This window comes from Balaenoptera acutorostrata, chromosome 7 (assembly GCF_949987535.1).
Source record: "Balaenoptera acutorostrata chromosome 7, mBalAcu1.1, whole genome shotgun sequence".
NCBI lineage: Eukaryota > Metazoa > Chordata > Mammalia > Artiodactyla > Balaenopteridae > Balaenoptera > Balaenoptera acutorostrata.
Window position 1 is genome coordinate 40273777 of NC_080070.1, and position 15476 is coordinate 40289252.

The following is a 15476-nucleotide window of genomic DNA, read 5'->3' on the forward strand; positions in this document are numbered from 1 at the left end:
GGTAGAATAGAACGGAATGGAAATGGCAAGACATAGAATAGCCATAGCCTGTGCACGCTGAGTTTCTTTTGCTATTTCATGAAATGTCATTTGCAAACATGGTTGCTAGTATGAGTATGAGTATAATTGGGATTATAAGTATCTAAATTGTGTGTCATTAATGAGTGCTTGTGGGGCTTTTCTACTCCAAGTAACACCCACTTAATTTTACTTTGCACAAAGTAAGATAATGTACACCAACTACAGAGTCAGCCACAAAAACTACTGCAGGGATAGGTGGACCAACGGATAGCAATGAGAGATTGATCAGATAGCAATCAGATGCTGACATACATTTGTCTATGCTAGTAAGCATCACATAGCAGTAGGTCATCAAAGACCAGTTTGAACATACTTCATATTTTCTCCTCATTAGCTGAGGTTTTTGAGCTATTGAAAACACAATGCCTCTTAGGTTATTTTTTTCCAGAAAATCTGACTCTGAATATAAGTAGTGCTTTGGTTTTTGAGGATTATACAACAGTTTCTTTCTTATAAGGGTTACCCATACTTTTGAGATGATGGGGCTCTGACATCTATGAGTGAGGAAGTGGTAGCTTATATCCTGAAGCAGCTGCTATGTTCACACAGTGCTAAGAACAATGGAAAACCCAACTGTTAAGATGATTATCCAGGAACGTTAAGAAAGAAGTTCAGATGTATGATGTTCTAAAAGGAAAGCTTTTGTGCTTGAGGAAAATTATTTACATTACTTTCACCTGCTACAAAATAAATGGAATATGAGTTTCTAAATTCCCCTTCTCATGGAGGAAATAAGCATCAAATATTATACGAAAAGAATAAGTTCAGGGATAGGCTAGTGTAAACTAGTCAATAGTTCATTCATATAGCTTTCATTGAGAATCAATTCTGTACTAAACTCTGCTATTCATATCCTAAAATCATGGTCACTTTTAGTGTATCTTAGGTGACCACATAATGTTAAAACAACACCGTGAAAATCACAAAATTCAGGTCATATAAAATTTTTTCTGCCGATCAAGACAAGGACAAAGTAAAACTTTTGTATCATAATTCAGAATTCTGAATACTGAAATGGGGATTCTGATACTTTTGAGCCCAAATATTTCCCAGTCCTTTTCCAAATGTGGCTCTGTTACAGGTGGTATGAAGTAAGAAAAATGAGATGCTTTATTTCTGGGAGCATATGATCTACAACTTGATTGAATTGAATGTGACTGAAAAAGTTCAATTTCTATTTGCTATAGTTTATTATTGTGGTCCTGCAAATAACAAAAAAAAAAAAAAAAAAAGAAACACTGAACTCAAAAAACTATTTTAAACCATGGCAAATCAGATAGATTAAATGTTGAGTGATAAGTAACTTGCCTCTCATCCAGCTATATCCTATGATAGGTGGAATTATATTCAGGTGAACACTGATTTATTAAGAACCACAAGGGTTACAAGGATCTGTAAGACACGGTGAGTTCTCTTGTCAAGTAACTTACTTTCTCATAGCAAGACACAACAAGAATATAAATAACTGCTATGTGTGGTAGATTTTGATAAATTCAACAAGAGAAATATAGATGAAAGACTATAGGTATTTAAAGGAAATAAATACCACCAAGAACTGAGTGACTCCAAATTTGGAATAGTTAATAGAGGGCATGAATAGAAGGAAAAACACACAGAAGTGAGGGGCTGGAGGAGGGTGAAGTAATTGGGGGGAGGAAGGGTGGAAAAACACAGTGCAGTTGGTATTCACAAGAAAGGAACCACAGGAATCTATTTTGATGTGTGTCTTTTTGGGAAGGAAGATCGTGAAATCAGAGTTAGGAAGCTAGGATTTTGGAACCAGCTCCCTTGACACCTGTGTGACCTTAGGCACGTTACTTGAGAAAATTGGTTAATGAGCCTAATGTGAAAAAAAGAATGATTGGACCTGCCCAGTAATCTATAAGGTCCTTTTAGCTTGGAAATGCTTTGATTCTCTGGGTATTGGCACACAAAATTGTGAGGAATACCATATATATGCTCACATAGTTAGGAACATGGGCTTATCAGAGCAGGTGAAATATGAAGGATTTTTTTACTGTACTTCATGACACTGAATGGAGACATCCTTATAGAATGTTAGAACTGTGAAAGTTGGTATAGACATGGAATCAGGAAATACATGGTGTAGCAGGGTTGAAAGGCTTTTTCTGCTGGAAAAAAAAGTCACTACAAGACTGAGTGGGATCATAGAACGTGTGATCAAGACTTACTGTGACGACAAGGGAGAATGAAATCACTACGGACTGAGGTGTTCTGGGAAACGGATGTAATTCATATAGTGCTTGAGTGGGAAGATTTTGCTACTAAAGACTGGAAAACAAATGCAAAGGAGGAAGTGAGGATAGAGTTAGGAGGGTATATGATGCTTGTGAGTGGAGAGAAAATGTATCACCCTCTAGAAGATCAACTGGCAGACCCTTTTTGTACAAACACTTCAGTATGGTATGGGGAAGGTGAGCAAGAGGTAATGCATTGTTTTTGAGTATGAGTAAGCCAAGGAAAGTTGATTTACAGAGAGTGAGAGAAGACTGGGTAGGGAAAGTAGCACTCAACATTACTTAGTAACTAAATTTCTTATGATCAAACAAATGTGGTCACAGTGTTATATAATTTTAAATCTTAAGATTTTAGTTTTCATCATCTATTTTTATTAACCTACTTTATGGCATATTTTTTTATTTCCAGTTTTATTTCCGTTTTTTCTTGTTTTCTTATTCTTATTGGTAAGTGATTGGGAAACTACACAATATAAAAAGTACTCACTTGAGTTAGCACGTTCTTGACTTCGTGAGACTAAGAGTGGTAAATAGTGAAGTAAGTTTTTAAAGATTTTCTTCATTACTAATCTTACAGATGTCCCAACAAGTGAGAGGTCTAGATAAATGTAAAATTAATGTGCAGCACAACACTTTAAAGCTTTGGTTTGTACATAAAAATGAAAAGCTATTCATGCTTGTGAATTAATTGGGGAAATCAGGATTTTATCATTTAGATGTTTTCAAAAAATGATAGGAAGCTTTACACAGGAAAATCCATCCGTATTTCAACAATGTTATGCTTAAGTTATATCCCATTTTAGGAACAAAATAAAATGACTTCAGGCAACCTTTTAACCCAAGATTGCTGATCTGCTAGTTAGATTATAAGCTCCTAAAAATCATGGGTCACAGTTTTTAAACACATATGAACCTAGTACTTGCACACAGGAGCTGATCAATGTATATTTATGGAGTTGAACCAAATACATATGTGTGTGTGCCATATATATCTCCACACACGTTTTTTCATATTACTGTGAAAAAACATATTTTGTCTTTTATGTGAATTTCCTTTGAATTCACAGCAAATTATAATTAACCTAAGACACAGGCTTCCAGAACTCCTCAAACTTCAATTCTGTCTGACAGAGCTGCAGGGGAAGTGTGAGCCACCGGCCCAGCAATCTAGATAGAACTAGCCAAAAAGCCGCTAACACTGCTGGAAACCACTATTATACAAATTGGCCCGGGGTGTGTGTCTTTGATTGCAGCAGGTTCTGGATATGAAAGGTGGGCCCTGGAGGTGCAGAAACACCAACAGACCTTGGGAGAATGAAAATGGGCTGGTACACTCTTTGGAAAAGCCAGCAGAGGACCTGGTTTGAGACAGCTGGGAAAAACACTGTACTAATTACAGTGTTAGAACAACAAGAATAACAATCTTCAATTTTACTTTTAAGGGATTATTTTCTGTAAAGGTTTACCCTCAATCAAAAGATAATCTGACCTGGGTTCTATTCCTCACATCACATGAGGGGTATTCACTTTTGAATCATGTAATATTGTCTCTTTCCTTTTCTATAGTAATAAGAAATATTTCAATGGTAATATTTAGTTTGCTTTCACAGAATTATTAAATTAGAAATAAAAGCTATGATGTACCAGGACAGTATACAGTTCTAACATGTTTAGATACCATTTCCAGTTTTTTAGGCAAAAATAGGTATGTAGTGGATATAATACATAATAATACATTGTTCATGTCCTCTAAAATATGATATATAATTTCTATTATTATATATAATTGTATAAATATATAAAATATAGTATGTTGGTATGTGGTAGATATAAATGACTTTTAGCACTTCTTTTTCTCATTGTAAGGAAAAAACATTTTATTCTTTTTTCTCTTTTTTTTTCTGTGTCTATATGAGATGATTAATGTTAACTAAACTCATTGTGGTAATCATTTCCCAATATATATAAGTTAAATCATTATGCTATATACCTTACACTTCTACAGTGCTGATGTCAGTAAAACTGAACAAAAGGGAAGTTATATGAAAATTTAAAATATATCCAGACCTGACAGCATCTAATATTTTAGTTTTTGCCACTACAGAAGATGAAAACAAGATTCTTGAGTACAAAAAAGTAATCAATATTATATTTAAAGCATAGAAAGTATGCTACTGGGATTTCTTATATTCCAGGATGAAAAGCAGGCCCAGAAGGTAGCAGGAAAGAGCTGAAAAATTGCCCAAGTTCGTTGCATATCTCTATCCACATGGCACTCTGTTTTCTCAGTCTCATGTTCTGGTCTCTCTCCCCCAGAGGTTCCTGTTTCTTCTGTCCCTTCAGTTTCTTCACCTCTGTGAACTTCTAAGAATAAAATATTTTTCCTGGGTTGACTTCCAAGTCAGTTTTTGGTTGTGTTTTGTTTTTACTGGGTAAATTTCCAAGCACAGATTCATTTTTTTTTTTTAGACTAGGAATCTTCCTTGCATGCACATTGGCCATTTGAGACCAGTCACGTGGCCAAGGAGAACCACACCAGCCACTGCTTCCCCCACTTCATCCAGAAGCTCCATTCAAGGTCGGTTGGGTTCTTCTTTAATCCTCCAAATAAAGTTTCAGTCTCCAGGTCAAATTCTTGGTCCAGTTCCTCTTCATATTCTCTGGAGACTTTTTAAAGTTCTTAGAAAGAATAGAAGTGGAAGCCTAGGAGGTAAAGAGACAGTTCCCATCGGGACAGCATTGCTCCCTGTGACAAAAGGTCCCAATGCCTACAATGAGAGTTTCCTTGGGCTCTGGGTTCCTGCAATGAGCAGTGTGCAGATCTCTCCCACCCGTTTGTTAATTGCAGGTCTGGGACTGCCAGCAAGTTTGGGAGTGGAAGAGACCTTCGGCACTTCTGAAATAACTCTGACAAAACATGCCACAGAAGATTTCAGCTAGGATAACCATGTAATATATAATCTCTGTATTGCATTCCTAGCCTGTCTTGTTTCTATTGCAAAATAAAAATTAGAACTCTCCTGATAGCAGCAATCTAAATCCAAGCAATTCTGCAGCTGACAGGAGTTAGGGAATGTTTAAGCTTTCCAGTTTATTGATAAACAAACTGTTGCAGTTCATTGATAAATAGTGGCTAATTTATATAGATTTGTTCCTGTGAACGTCTGCCTCATATTTTCAATTCAGGGATTTAAAAATTAATCTCTTTAAAAATATAATTTCTACAATTTGAATGGAAGTGTGGCAAATTGAAAACCATTTGACACTATCTTGTAATTTAGCTCTGAAAACAGTTGATTTTTCCAGTGAATGCATTAATTCTGTTTTCATCCTTAAGTTTGATTTGCTTTATTTTGGCTAAAGAAGCAACATCACATTCACCGCACCAGGCAGGTTAGACAAGATCCAAGTGCTGAAACTTCCTGGGTAGATTGTTGTGAAGCCTTCTTTGACTCGGCAGCTTAGGAATCTGGCAGCTTGGGAATCTGGCAGCTAGAGAGCTAAAAGACTGTGGTGCCGCACTCTGGTTGGGCTCTCTGGGCATCCTCCAAATACACCATGAGCCTGGCACACTTGCCCTGGAAGCATGAAGTCACTGGCAGTCCACTGTGCCAGTATGCATCTGTCTTCGGCCAAGGGCTGTTCCACACCCAGGCTGTCTTTCTGCTCGCTCTCTAGGTAGTAAGTAGGGAGAGATGGTTTGTGTCTTCTCTCTGAATCTTCTTCATGTATAACTCATGGTCAGTGTAATTTCATGCCTTTAAGTGTTATTTTTTCCCAGTAAATAACAACAACAACAATAATAATGATGATGTTCAGTATCATGCAGCATCAATTTTTTTTGTTGTTAAATGTAGATATTCTATTATTACTACTAAGCATTTGACAAATTCAGAGTTTATACTCTAAATTCTGGATTTTCTAGCCAAGATCAAGTAGAGAGCATCAAAAATAGGCAACAAAATTTGAAGAGAGATTTAGTCTACCTCTCTGCCTGTTCCTTCTTTTTCATCCCCTCAAACCAAACTTAGTGTTTGATTTCTTTTTCAATTTTTACAAGTAGTGAATGCCACAACATTCTTGTTGTGAAAGAATAAAAAGCATAGAGACATATTAAGTAAATTCTAAAGTTCTCTCCCCTTAAAATGCTCACCTTTCCTCCCTCAGTCTAATCTCACTTTCTTCCCCAGAAGAGGTGGCTATTGTCCACGGTTAGGTATCCAATGGTGCCACTGAACGTTTTTGGAAGACAGAAATGTTCTACATCTGTGCTACACAATATTTGAAGCATGGCTAGCATGATTAAGGAACTGAATTCTTAATTATTTTACTTAATTTCAATTTACATTTTTATAGCACATGTGACTAGGAGTTCCCATATTAGATAGCACTGGCTTTTCATCTGTCCCCAGGGCTACTGCAATAGACTCATCAGTGTCCCTGTACTTAGGCTCATATTCTTCTTTGACAGCATGAGCCTTATACAAATTTGTTCATATTTCCCTGCTACTATGAATCCTTCAGTGAGTCCCCTTTCACCATGATATCATTCTAAACCTATCTGCATGATACATAAAGCTCATTATGATCTGGCCTTTGCATACCTTCATCTCTTACCATTCTTTAAGTTCAAAAAAAATGTCATGCTTTCTCTTGCCTCAGTGCCTTTTCACATGCTGCTCCCTCATCTGTCTAACAAATTTCATGGTCTCAGGTAACCCCCATTCTCCCCAACCTTTTCTGCCCCATATACTTCCCCAGCAGCTGTAGACAATTTTCATCTCTGTGTCCTCCAAGCCACAACACAGAAAACCAGTAGGTGCTGCATAAATGCCAATTCCTTTCTCCCACTTTCTCTGCTAGCACCGAGGATGGTTATTATGCTCTCATGTAAAACTTTGTTATAGTATAACTGAAGGAGTAAAAAAAAAATCCAGGAGGAAGTAATTTTACTACAGTGTAAATTTCACATGGGGGAGTGGGCAAAGATTAATTTCTTTTGTTCACAAATACTCTAATCTCTTCAAACAATGCATGGCACAGATTAGGAGCATAATAAATATGTGTAGAATGAAAAATTATCAAATTATATTTTCACATTTTTTCATGGTTATCCATTTTGACCCTTCTAAAGTATAATAGCTAAATTCCGGCAAACAACTGCCAGGTTAAAATAATTTTTGTGAATTTACAAAATACATAATTGAAAACAGCCATGAATCCCCAAATCTTCCCATTCTTTTGTGGTTGCTGCTTTCTTCAGGCAAAGAAAGTGACTGCTTTAGAAGAGAAACACATAAATAAACAAAATGCCCAAATATCATCTCACTGAGACAGAATCCCAAGCAATACTTGTCTAAATTGCCTGTCCCCCACACCCTGAACTTCATTCCTGCTGAAGCCCAGCACAACACATTCTGTCATTTTTCACTACTCTTCCATTTTAATATAATCAGATGTAATTAAAGCTCATTTTTTACCCGTTAGTAAGTACTCAAATACTTTGTTTACCATTAAACCCAATGGCTTCCAATGCATAAGTTCACTGCTATGTGAGCTGATTGGATCCTTATCCAGTAGGCTCCATTAATATTAATTTGTGGTTAACTTTTACTTAATCTAAAAATCTGTTTCCTATCTACAGGATTATGTTCATATCCAAACCAATTTGTATTAAATTTCAAAGTCAGGGGACATCATGTCAAAATAGTTAATGAATCCTTAATATAAAACATCTATTGTATTCTGTTCATAGTCACACTCTTCAATTGAGTAAAGCTATTAGTAAAAGAAAATCTATTAAGTGTAACTTTGTCACATTACTGGCTTATTACTCTTGATTTCATTACCCACTCTCCAGATACTTGGATATATTATCTCAATATTTTTTGTGCTATCTTGATTGAATGACCATTTATATGAACAGGCATTTTATCTCTTTAAGGGAGATGTGGATTTTATAAATGACTCAGTATTTTGGTCAGCCATGTTCTTTAAGACAAAGAGCAAATAGTTGTGCTAACATGGATATTACTTATTCAAAGTTTTATATCAATTTTGTCATTAGTATCTAGTGTTTTAGTTTTTGAAATACTTTCCAGTTGTCCATTTGTATTTTTCTTTCCTATTGGACACAGTCCAAAAACAAACATACTGAGAGATATTTAAAGAACACCACTTGAACGTTTTTCAGTGTTATATTATTTGTTTAGGATATTGTTTTTATTGAAACTGTTTATAACCTGAAAACATAAAATGCTTTCATACACTATTTGTTTTTACCTCCTGAAAATTTCTCATTCTAGTATGTGAAGAAAGCATGTTCTTTTTTATTCACTACACATATCCACTACAGATTTTTCTTTAGAGATTCACTCAGATTGGACTTTCATAAGCCCATCTCACAGTTTCCTGATTTTGTTTGTGTCTGCCATTTCAAATATAAACTACAGACATATTAATTATAACATCATAATATAGTCTCATTCATTAGTGAAGATTAACATCCTTTCTCAATACTCAATGCCCATTATTTTTTAATTATCTCAAATGTGGCTTGTACCCCGAGTTTCTCATTAGGAAAATTCAGAGTTTTCTTTTATCATTGCTTTGCAGTTCATTCAGAGCCCACTAGTGATGAATATACGACTGCTTTTAGTTTCTTTTTTGTTTTTAATTAATTAATTAATTAATTAATTAATTTATTTATTTATTTTTGGCTGTGTTGGGTCTTTGTTGCTGCGTGTGGGCTTTCTCTAGTTGCAGTGAGCAGAGGCTACTCTTCGTTGTGGTGCGCAGGCTTCTCCTTGCGGCGGCTTCTCTTGTTGCAGAGCACGGGCTCTAGGAGCACGGGTTTCAGTAGTACTGGCACATGGGCTCAGCTGCTGTGGCACAGGGGCTTAGTTGCTCCGCGGCATGTGGGGTTTTCCCGGACCAGGGCTCTAACCCGTGTCCCCTGCATTGGCAGGCGGAGTCTTAACCACTGTGCCACCAGGGAAGTCCCTGCTTTTAGTTTCTAAGAGCTATTCTGAAGATTGAGATTGGGTAGGAATCATATTATTTTATAACCACATGTTATTTGTGGGACTTTCTTTTAACTTGATCCTGGTAATTTGAATTGAAATCCTTTGAGGTATTAGGGGAAATTTCTCCTACTCCTATATTTCCTCAGGTGGACTTAGTATCAACCAAAAGAAAAATTCTTATTAAAGTATAAAATTAGAGGAATCTGGCTATTCCATTTGATTCCAAGAGAATATAATAGGCAAACATGTAGATTTGCTATATAATTTCTCTATTCATGTATATAATAAAGAAATTGCCTCCAAAACTCAATCTTCTTGCATGTTTGTATTTTCATGTTCAATATGTGCAACATAATTGTTGTTCAGTATGCACAACATATTTTCATGTCATACATTCATGTTTGTATTTTTTCTTTGGAAAGTAAAATGAAAATTTGGTTTATAAAGGTAACATAGGTAGAAAATGAGGCAATGTATAAAACTGTAGGAAAATGAAAATCTTCTGAAATTGTACAACTGAAAGGTGATTGATATTAACATTTTGACATAGTTCCTAGTATCTCTCAATGCACTGACATCCATGCATTTAGTCATTTATTCAACAAGTACTCATTGTGTACTTATTTTGATCTAGTCATGATTCTACACTCAGAAACGTTGTAGGGAAAATATTATACCTTTACTTTGTGGAGCTAATTCTGGTGAGGGCAATTGTAAACAACAAAAAAAATACATAGCAAAATTTCAGGTACGATAAGTTCTGTGAGGGAAAACAAAGTAGCGTAAGGGGATAAAGAATGATAGGAGGGGGAATTTATTCCAGGTAGGGTAATCATGGAAAGCCTCTCTGAGGAGGAGATGCTGGAACAGAGCCCTCGACTGAGGGAAGAGCCATCAAATGTCTAGAGGATAAACACATCAGGAAGAGGTTGTGTCCTCCAGCTCCAAGGCAGGAATGTGCTTGGCAGGTTAGAAGGACAGCATGAGAGCCTGTGAGGACAGACTAGAGGGACAGCAGTGATGTTGGAGAGGTACGAGGGTGGGTGCCTCGTAGGCCAAGGTACAGAGTAGAATTTTTATTATAAGTGTGAGCGTAGCTCTTGAAGGTTTTGAACAGGGAAGTGATGTGACTTGCTTTACATTGTTTAAAAAAAGATCACTGTGGTGACTGTGGGGAGAATGGACTAGAGGCATGAGTGGATTCGAGGAGATTTACACAGTCTCAAAATGTAGTATAAAGGTGAGGAGAATAAATCTGCTGTTTCTCATTTGACAATACGTCGTGGACCATTTCAATGTTGTGTGGGTTAGGTTAGGCTTGGCCAGGGCTTCTCAGCAGTGGTACTATTGACACTTGGGACCAGATAATTCTTTGTTGGGGGGGGGGCTGTCCTGTGCATTGTAAGATGTTTAGCCTCTACTCACTAGATACCAGTAGCCCTTTCTTCCCAGTTGTGACCAACAAAAATGCCTCCAGACGTGACCAAATGTCTCTGCTGGGGCAGAATGATCCCTGATTGAGAACTACTGGGAAAGGCAATGCTGTGGTAACAAAACCCTCCAAATTTCCGGAGTTGAACACGTGTACTTATTTCTCCCTCATGCAAAATCTGCAGAGTCTAACAGTTCTCAAGGTTAGCTTCTAAGTAGGATCCAGGTGGCGTGCATCATGTATAAACACCATCTGGCTTTCAGGTGACTATGGCAGGGAAGAGAGAACTAGACCTTAATGCTTCTGCCCAAGTGACTCACATCACTTCTGCTCACTGTTGGGCAGAACACAACTTCTTTTAACTGCAAAGGGAATGCGGAAAGTGGGGGAACACAGAGATGTTTGGTGATCAATAAATGTTTCTGCCTCACTTCTAGGCACCAAGTATCACTGGTCTAAAGCAGTTCTAGAATTCTGCTGGGCAGATACTGTGAAAATCTTTTACCCTAGGAGTGTGGGGAGACCAGTGACTAGGCTTCTGGAACTGCTCTTGAATCTGAGGCTCCCAGACTCCACTTATCATGAGGTTTTTTTTCTTTTCATCTTTCTTGGGCACGTTTGAAGTGGGTGTTAGAGTTTTGCTCTTTTTGGTAATTGCATACCTTTGTTAGTCTAGTTCCTGATGATGGAGAACTGTGGAGCCAAGGGTTGTTTCAAGTGTTGAACAGTCATGGGCTTTTTAAGGCAAAACTCATAATTGTTTTTGGCACTATAGCTCTCTCATAATCTTAAAAGACTTCCTATCTTTCAGGTTACTCTACTCCACGTGCCAGTAGCCTCATCTATAATAATCTATAATAGCCCTTCCATCTGTTTTACTTCTTTTCTTTCTTGCCTTCAAAGGTCTTTCTCTCTCAATTTAATAGTGTGTGATGTGAGACTCTCTGGAAGAGGAAGCAGGAAGGTCATACCTATTAACTTTTTAATATGTGTATTTATATGTATTATTCCAAAAATAGGTACAAGGTTTCTGAGGCAGGGTCATATTAATTATTACTTTTAGGAATAACTACATTGGTTCTCTTTGCCTCAATTCTCCCCCATGTTCTTGGTGACATGATGAAAGTCAGATAAAGGTGACCTTGATGTCCCTGGATTTCTAAATGAGGAACCCTCAAAATATGAAGCTGAGAGTTTATATAGGAAAATAACTGTTCCTCTTCTCCTCCTGAGAGAGGGGTAGTAATCTTTAACATGTAAACACAGTACCCTTGGATCTTACTCTCTAGAATGTAAATAAACATTTGGAGGTATGGGAGTGGGATTAGGCAAGCCTCTTCCAGTTTACAGCCTCTAGAATATCTCTATGGCCCAGATCTCATTCCCTTTTGATAGATAACACAGACTTCTAGCAAGGCAAATCTTTAATCCCTCCCTGAGGTTATTGTTTATTCAGTTATCTATTAACTTCCAAGTCTTTTCCTTAACTCAAGTTTCAGCAAAATGCCTTTCTAAAACCTTAACATGAAAATATTCACTTCCTGACAATGCCCTTAGCCTAATTTTAGACCTGAAACTTTTCAATCTGCTGATATATTTTACTATGTTTCACACAAAGTCTTTTTTTGTAACTTAACCAAAATAATAGCTTTTTATTGAAAGAACTATTCAGTTACAAGTGTCAGAGCTATTTCTAATTGCCAAGAAATAATAGGAGAAAAGGTTTGTAGAATGATAGCTAAATTTCTAAATGTGCTATTCCACTGTATATTTTACCATAATGAGTTATGATAATATTTACTGTATTAATTTCATCGTTATAGCTATGTTAGATTAATAAGAAGGTCTAATCAACATTTTCAGTTATATAAACCCTTTCTTTTCCAGGGAAAGTTTGTATTTATGCTAATGTACATGGTCCAACTGTTAAAATTATTCAATTGCTTTTTGAATAGCTTTATATTCTACAGTGACTGAACTTATTACTAAAAAATTCTGTAATCTTTTCTAGAAAATGTTTGGTATCACATCTGAAACATGGTTTATAACACAAGATTGTATCTAAGGGAAAAGCTTTATTTCCCCCTAATATCACATTTGATAAGATTTTCCCTACTACGAATTCTTTGATACAAGTTTCCATTTACTGTTGCACACATTCACACTTTCAAATGTTTACAGTGTTTTCCTCCTATTTCAATTCTCCTCTGTTCACAAGCGCTCACATTTTGCATCCAGAGGCCTTATCACTGGAATGAGTCAATTCCTCTGGGCCTGCAGCCCACCGTCCCCACTCTTCCCATATCCAGCATCATTCTGCCCTGTGAGGTGCATTTTGTGAGGGTGTGTGGCACCCCACTGTGTACAACCAAGCTCTTTGCTACAGTCAGCTCTTGTGCACAGGGTGAATGGCTTACACAACCTGTTATTGGAACGTCCCAGGATGAGGAAGAAGGGACAAGGCAGAAGAGGTAGTTGTCAAATAAATGATTTTCTGTGTAAGAGCACCAGGGAGTAGTGGTTTTACTCCCAATCTCTATGTGTCTGCACTGCATTTCTCCTACGGAAAAATTACCAGAGCTGTGTATATCGTAATATCCTTATTTTTCTTAGACATTGTAAGTAGCATTAAATCTGCTGTGACAATAGGCTCAAGTAGTAGAGGGGCTTGCATTAAAACCTGGGCCAATCTCAGGCCCCTCTCTTCCTCTGGATCCCACTCAAAACTGTTAACCTTATGGGTTACTCTGTAAATTGGTGAGAATAGCACATTCCAAAGTGGTATACTTCCTCTCAAGAATCCAAATGACTTCTAACCATTGTACCTCTTTTTCAATACCAAAAAAGTGAAAATGCAGTAATTTATCTTTCACTTTGGAGGGACTATCCCAGTAACTAGATCCCAGAAACATCAATGAAGTAATTAACCCCTGAAATTTCGTTCGATTTATCTCTCCCACTTCCTGTTAACATGTGTCTCATTAAATCATCTGAGGTAATTCCTGCTTCCTACTCATCAGGTCCAATTTTCATGTCATCAATGTAGCGAAGAAATGTAATCGGTAGGATTTCATTCAGACTCACACCCAGTCAGACTAGAGTTTGGTAGAGAACTGGAGAGTTAATTTGGCTCTAAATTACTTTCGACCCTGGTGGGTAAAAGCCGACTTCATGTTTCTTCACTGTTACTGAAAGGGAAAAAAAACAATTGTCCATCAACAGCTGCGGACCAGGTACCCGCGCCCTGACCTTAAGCAGAGGTGCGCTCGGCCTCTCGGCGCTCGCTTGCTCGGGTCTGGCCATGACGGCGACTGGGGCGGGGACTAGGTTCAGGACGCTTGTGGGCCGAGCCTGCAGCGAGGCTTAGAGGGATCTCCATCCGCCTGGCCGTCTCCCTGCTCGATGCCGGTGCGTCAGTGCGTCCACGTCACGGCTGACGCACTAGCTCGTGCTGTGGGCGGGGCCAAGCTGCACCTGCGCATAGTCGCCTGGCCGCGTTGTACCGCCAGGACTCCCTCCGGTGGTCGCCTCCTTTCTCCTCGAGACACTTCCCACGCGACCTCCGCTGGACTCGCCGCCGCCTAGCCCGGAAGACCAACAAACAGGTGTTTGTCAGCTGTAACCCTCAAATCACAGACTGTAACGTTGTGCTACTTGTGAGAAACAGGATCAAGGAAGAAATGGAGACTTTTGTGGAAAGTTCTAGCGGAGTGGCGGAAGTGAGGATTTGTAACTTATATACAATATACATTTAAATAAATGGATTGAATTTTTAAAAAACAAAAAAAATAATGAAGTTGACACGTGTGGAAATGAGAGCACTAAAGCCGTTATGCAGTGGAGGCAGTACTCAGTGAACGCCGACATTGCTTCTCTGGCGGCCCTTCTTTATTCTCAGGAAGTGCACAGTCCTGGGCGGCCTACCCTCCCAGCACTCGCTCCTGGACTTTCTCCGCAACCCCTGGCAGAGTGTTGTCTGTACTCATTCTGAACTCCAGGTATATCAAGTTTCTAGCGCAAGATCAACTGTCAACGTACTATTAGTCATTAAAAAAAAAAAAAAAAAAAAAAAAAGGAAAGAAAATGCAGAGCGCCATTAGGCAAAATATATTCTGGACTGCTGTTACTGATATAATCCTGACTGGAGAGAGAGCCAGAATATGGTGTGGTGTGGCCTCAGTGTTCTTCCCAGCAAGGAGTCTCCCTTTGACACGGGAAGCCTGGGGGCTTCAGATGCCCAGCCTGGCTGCAGGGAGCCAAGGCACCAGAGGGAAGCTGGTAAATGTGTCTCAGGTATCAGCACACGCATGCTTGGAACTCCTCCCTTGTGTCACTTGTTCTACTGCCCTAAATGGCTTCTTGCATCCCCACCTCCCACGGCCTGGAAGAAGAATGCAGAGAAATTCGCCTATACCAGCTGCATACCAGGTACCAGAGGCTTTGATAATCTGCTCAAATAAACATACTGTTTCTAGAATAGAAGCTGTAATTGGTGTAATCGCCTGATTAAGTTTATGATAGTGCATAGTTATTTGCTGAGATCCAGCTTCTTACTGCTGGTGGCTATCTCTCCAAATTCCCAGTTGTGCTATAGCTATGTTTTACTATTATGGTAGAGGAAAATCTAGGGGATTTCACATTGTCCTGCTTTTTAAAAAATAGATTTATTTATTTATTTTT